The sequence below is a fragment of the Uloborus diversus genome, chromosome 8, assembly GCF_026930045.1.
Source record: "Uloborus diversus isolate 005 chromosome 8, Udiv.v.3.1, whole genome shotgun sequence".
Lineage (NCBI taxonomy): Eukaryota > Metazoa > Arthropoda > Arachnida > Araneae > Uloboridae > Uloborus > Uloborus diversus.
In genome coordinates, this window is record NC_072738.1 from 149,604,644 (window position 1) to 149,610,584 (window position 5,941).

Sequence of the window (5,941 nt, forward strand, 5' to 3'; positions counted from 1 at the left end):
GCGATTCGTGCCAAAATTGAACCAACACCTGTTTACAAATGGATTCATATTTATTCCAAATTTCATCCAGAACGTAGCATTACTTGAGATATGACGCTCACAATTAAAAAAAAAACGTTCGAATGTGCCACCCTTTTTTATCTTTATCCCTCTTTATTCTCTCCTTTATTCCCTCTAGGGGCTACTTGTCGATAAATTTTTGTTTGATTCTGTTCATTATTTCTTGAGATACAGCAGTCACAATTGACAACAAAAAATGTTCTATAGCTCAACCACCAGTTGAGCTATTGACACCAAAATTGGATCATCTCCTGTACCTGTTAAAGGCAACATATGGACCAAATTTAGTTTGGTTTCACCAGTTATTTGCTGGGGAATAGCAGGCACTTATAACTCAAAAAACGTCCCATTGCTTCACCTCCTTTTGAAGAATTCGCGCCAAAAACCAATGGGCACAAATTCACATAGCGGCACATAAATGTACCAAATTTCGTTTGATTTCATGCAGTAGTTTTTGCTGTAGAGCTGCTACAAAAAACTTGTCACACACACACAGCGACAGACCTTTTCCAAAAATGGTCAAAATGGACTCAGCACGCCTCAAAACGTTCAAATCCTTTGAAATTCGAAAATTTGCATTAATCCATTACTTTCTTCTATATATTAGATTTAGAAGAAAGTAACTAGATTTCATGAATTTTTGGCCTTTCAAAGGGGGCGTTCAAAAAGTCTAACGAAACTCACTGGCTTAACGAACGATAACTCTTCGGTTTTTCGTTACCCGCGTTCACTTTTTGAACGGTCAGTTAAAATTAAAGATGGCGGACGTTAGGTTAGCAGACGACGCAGATCATTACTTTTTCGGAGGATATGTATTTTGAAGCATGGGTGCAAGACCTTCCGTCTCAGGACGGATTTCCGTCTTGGACAAAATTTCCGAGACGGAGGTCGGGACGGAAAGAAATTCGATGAATTTTCTTTCAGTTTTTACTAAAAAAGAAAAATTGAGTGTTTGAAAAATATGCTTTAACCACTAGATCGTTCCGTAGCCACGAATTTACATCGACATTCTCTCGATTTTCCGCCATGGGCTTGTTTTGTTTGCAACGTGCTTTTGGAGGAGTGGCTTTTTAGACTCACGCCGTTTGACTTTTTTTTAATGCGTAAACTCTGTTATTTCCAACTCACTGCATTGCAGACCACGGAGTTGCTCGCTATTCTGCCTGATTTTTCGAAATAATTGTCTCCAATTGAAATTTTAGCCTTTTCTCTTGCTATTTTTGATTATCCTTTTGTTTTTTTTTTCATTAGCAGTTTTTTTTTTTGCAAACTTTACACGCATAAGTGAAGATTATCTGCGCTCTTAAAATGTCTTCAAGTTGAATCTGAATCATCGATTTAAAGTGATTGCTGATGAGATGAAATGTTTACACCATAACAGAGGGCATCCAAAGGGAATTTTAAAGAATCGGGGTGAAATTTCAAGCTGGTTTGAAACATCGATGGGCAACCGTTCCTGGAGTTTTAACAATAGACTTGAGGAATTACAAAATTCCAATGTCATTCAATACAACATTCGCTAGAATGGAAATAGGGGGGGGGAAGAGAAAGGAAACGAGAAAAATAACGACAGCACGAGTTTGCGAAAAACCCTGCTCGTGCAAAGAGGGTAAGTTCGCAAATTAACCCACGATATTTGAGGTCTTAAAACGTTTATATCTTGGACAATCTAAGAGGGGGGGGGGGGGCTAGTCAAGGGCTGCAGTATAAAATATTGAAAAACTGAATTGAAAGCCATTTTTGAAGCTAGGAGTGCTTCAAGATTTCTCCTCCGCAAACTCTTAAAAATTTAAAAGTCAAAAATGTTTAGGCTGTCTTTAATGATGTAAAAGTGGGAAGGGGGAGGTTTAAAAAAATAGAAAACTGGAGTATTAAAAATACTAATTTAAGCAATTTTTGGTGAATTTATGAGAGATGGTTTTGGTGTTCTAACATGAAAATGTTGTGGCTTATGTATTAAAAACTCTTTGAGACTATATTTAAATGGACCTAAGAGAAAGGGAATTTGGGACCCTCTCCCGAAAAGTGTTTGTAATTGAAGTCATAAAACTTTTAGGTTGTCTTTAGTAATGTCAAGAGGGGGGGGGGGGGAGGCTCTCTTTAGGCGAAATTCTGAAAGTGGAGTCTTAAAAGTGCAACTTTAGAACGTCTTGGGGTTCGGGGTCCCCCTTACCCGAAAATTATTCAATGCTGAAGTATTCAGAACCATGGGCGCCCATATGCAAAATTTAAAGGGTGGCTCAGATATTTTACCCATGGTTTAGCAGGATATTTTCCCCGTAGAGACCGATTTCAGTACAGATAGGAGTTATTAAAATTTGATATTTTTAATAACCTATTCATTATAGCCTGGAGAAGAAATGTTTTTCAGTTTTACAAAGAAAAAAATACTAAAAGCAAGAAAGTTCTAATTTTAAAGGGGGGGGGGGATTTGAGCCCCCACTTGCCCCCTGTTTGGGTGCCCTTGTTCAGAATTCAGCTTTAGGTCATCTTTGAAAGCCTTAATAAGGGGGAATTCGAAGGCTTTCTCTCAATAAATTTTGGAACTTAAATTCTTAAAACTTCGGTGATGAAAAGGGGGAACCGCAGATTTAAGTCAAATTTAGTGAACTTAGGGGAAAGAGTTCGGGTGCTCTCTCCCCCAAAAATTTCACCATGCTGAAGTATTGAAAGACTATTTTGGCTATTTTTGAGTGAGTTAAGAGTTAGGGAATTCAGAGGGGGGGGGGGGGTCTTTCTCGAAACATTTTCCAAATTGAAGTCTTAAAATTTTGGGGAGTTGCTCTTTCAATAGAAAAATAATTCTCAAACACAAGCTTACATTGCCTTTATTAAGCACAATGAGAGGAGGAGGGGAGGTATTCCGTCGCCTAGCCCGAAATATTTCCATTTCTAAAATTTTAAAAACTCTGTTTTGGGCTATCTTTGGATGATTTAAGGGGTAGGGTATAGGAAGCTTCTTTCAAAAAGTTTCCGAAATTAAAGTAGTAAAACTTTTAGGCGGTCATAAGTCATGTTTTAGGTAAGGAAGGGTACTATTCCTTGAAAAAAATTTAGAAACTGCATCCTTAAAAATTCAAATTTAGGACATTTGTGGTGAACTCAGAGGAAGGGGTTAGGGAGTTCTCTTCCGAAAATCTTTTGATGCTGAAATATTTAAAACGCCACTTTAGGCTATATTTGAGTGCCTTAAGAGGGATGTGATTCGGGTGCCCTGCCTGGGGTAAGGATTCAGTTACCCTATTTCTTTTTTTAATTAATGAATATTGGAAAGTGTACCTCGTTTAATAAAATATAATCTACTTTACTGAAGCTGTTTTTTATTGCTAATTTCACCACCTGCTATCTAAAAAAGAATTCTTTTTCAAATGAAGACTGTATGGGGGAATGGTGCAAGTCCATTATCATTAGTCGCCCATACCCTTCCCCCACCTTTCCTTCTTTTCTGGCGCTACCTTGGGAAACTTTCCGATCAGAATTGATTTATGTTGCAAAAAGTGAAAATCTTATGTCCCAAGCGATCTTATTGCTGCGCTGCAATAAAAATGTTTACGATCGGCAAAAAACTAATGGCGGGGAGCTGCGAACGCTTTTACCCCTTCCTTTTAAAACATCGTCTAAAATTAAGTTTTTAGAACTTCAATTTTGAAATATTGCTGAAGAAGTGTTCCTGAACTCCAGCCCTTCGATAATGCATTCAAAAAGCATATAAACGTATGAAAAATGGAGTGCAATTTCGTTTTTGAAGCTTCAATTTCGGGAAGAGCCCAGAGCGCCCCCGCCCCTCTTTCTCTATTATTTTTGAAGGTCGCCCAATATTGATTTTGGGACTATCAGTTTGAAATAATTGATGTAAGAGTCCCTAAGCCTCCTTTCCCTGAACGTTACCAAAATGGTCTACCATTGCGTTTTTTGGACTTCAATTAAAAAAAATTTCTAGGGGAGAGCTCCCCTAGTTAGCTCCCCTAGTAGCTCCCAGACCCCCCGTTATTGGCGATTTTTAGGTTTTTGGAATTACGATATCAAAACGCTTAAATATTACAATTTAAAGACTTGAAATTCAAATTAAACACAGATTCAAAAACTGGCATTGTTAAAATCTACAACATTTACACACATAAATTTTTACTTCAGCACGTATGCCGGGGGGGGGGGGGGGGGGGGCTGAAAATATTTTCCGTCTTGAATACATTACCAAACTTGCACCCATGTTTTGAAGTTAGTGATGGAAAAAAGACTAGAAGATTCTTCTTTTGAATAAAATAAAAAGAGGAAAACAAGTTTTCAAATTCCTTTCAACTAAATTTCATCTTAATTAAGATAATTTTTAGATTCCATCTTGTTTCTTAACACAGAACAACAAATAGTACTTTTTTTTTTAAAAGAAAAAAAAAATATGTTCCCGCACATTCTATTTTCTGCCCTACTGTTTGCAAATATTGTTAATTTCTAAAAAAACCAAAAAAAAATATATAGAAAACAGTCTCTTCTTTACTCTTAAATTGATGTATCCCCGGTATATGCAGAAAAAGTCACGCCGACTCTTTTTGGATAGAAAACATTTCACTATAAATCTACTAACTTTTATAAAATCAGATATGACCTGTCTTAAACAAGGTATTTTGAATTATTTCTTGATGAGTTACAGGAAAATGCAAAATGTGTTTTTCATTTAACATTTCCGATCTCCGACACATTTTCCCCCCGTTAAGAAATGATAGGCAAAGGTGTATTTAAATTATTTGACTAAAAGTAAAGTACAATGCATCGGTAAAGGCAAGTAAAATTCAAAATGCATTATTATTTTATGTCACAGTTGTCTAGAGCAAATGAATAATTAAAGTATGAAATATTTATTTCGATTTCTTTTAACTGAAATTTTCTCAATCCTGCAAACCTTGATGCTTTATCGCTACAAGATTTCATATATTCAACAATAAACTCATTATAAACCGCACATATATCACATTTAAAACATAAACATTGCATGCACTGGGCGCCGCCATGTTTTCTAACTGAGCAAACCACCTCTTTCCTTCGTAAGCTTCGTTAAGAATTTCGCTTCACGAAACTAACAGAGTTACACTTTCTGAACAACGCCTCGTTCGGTTAACTCGTTTCACTCATTAAACGCGTTCGACTTTATAAACGCACTCAAAGTATTTACTTTTGGATCATCTCCAAAGTGCCATTTTTTTAAAAATCAGTTTCATTCAAATGAATTTTTTTTTTTACATGTACTTAGAAGCAAGTAGGTGAGCAAAACTTAGCGCGTGTGACTATCTCTTGCGGCATGGGTTTTAAGACACTTTGTTTGCCAACGGGATTGAAAGTAATAAAAGTGAACCAAAACTACTTTGGAAATCAATGTTTTTCCTTATTATTCCATTAAGAATGATTATATACCTGGTTATGGTTTTAAACATGTATTGTATGTTAGAGATATTTGTAGTTTTAATGTAATAATAAATTATACCATTTAGCAGCGAGATACCGTCCGTAAGGCTGCGCTAAGATGGAACTACATGCAGTATACCAGACAGCTCGATTATCACAGACATTTTTGTACATCATAGCCAATACTTTCAATTTAATGTACGTATTATACGTGACATTTTTAATGTAATTAGATAGCAAACCAAACTTGACGAACAAAATGCTTGTTTTAGCCATGATTTTGTACTAAACGTGATCATACTAAGTGAGTTTAATTGTATTAAGTTGATTAAGTATTGAAAAGTTATAAGTTGATGAGTGTTATTTTTATTAAGAAAAAGAATAAGAAATAATTTGGTTGTTTTGTAACATATGAGTGTTTAATTCATTGATCAACTTGATTTGATTATATAAAAGGCATTTGAACAATTACTTTAACTCTTAG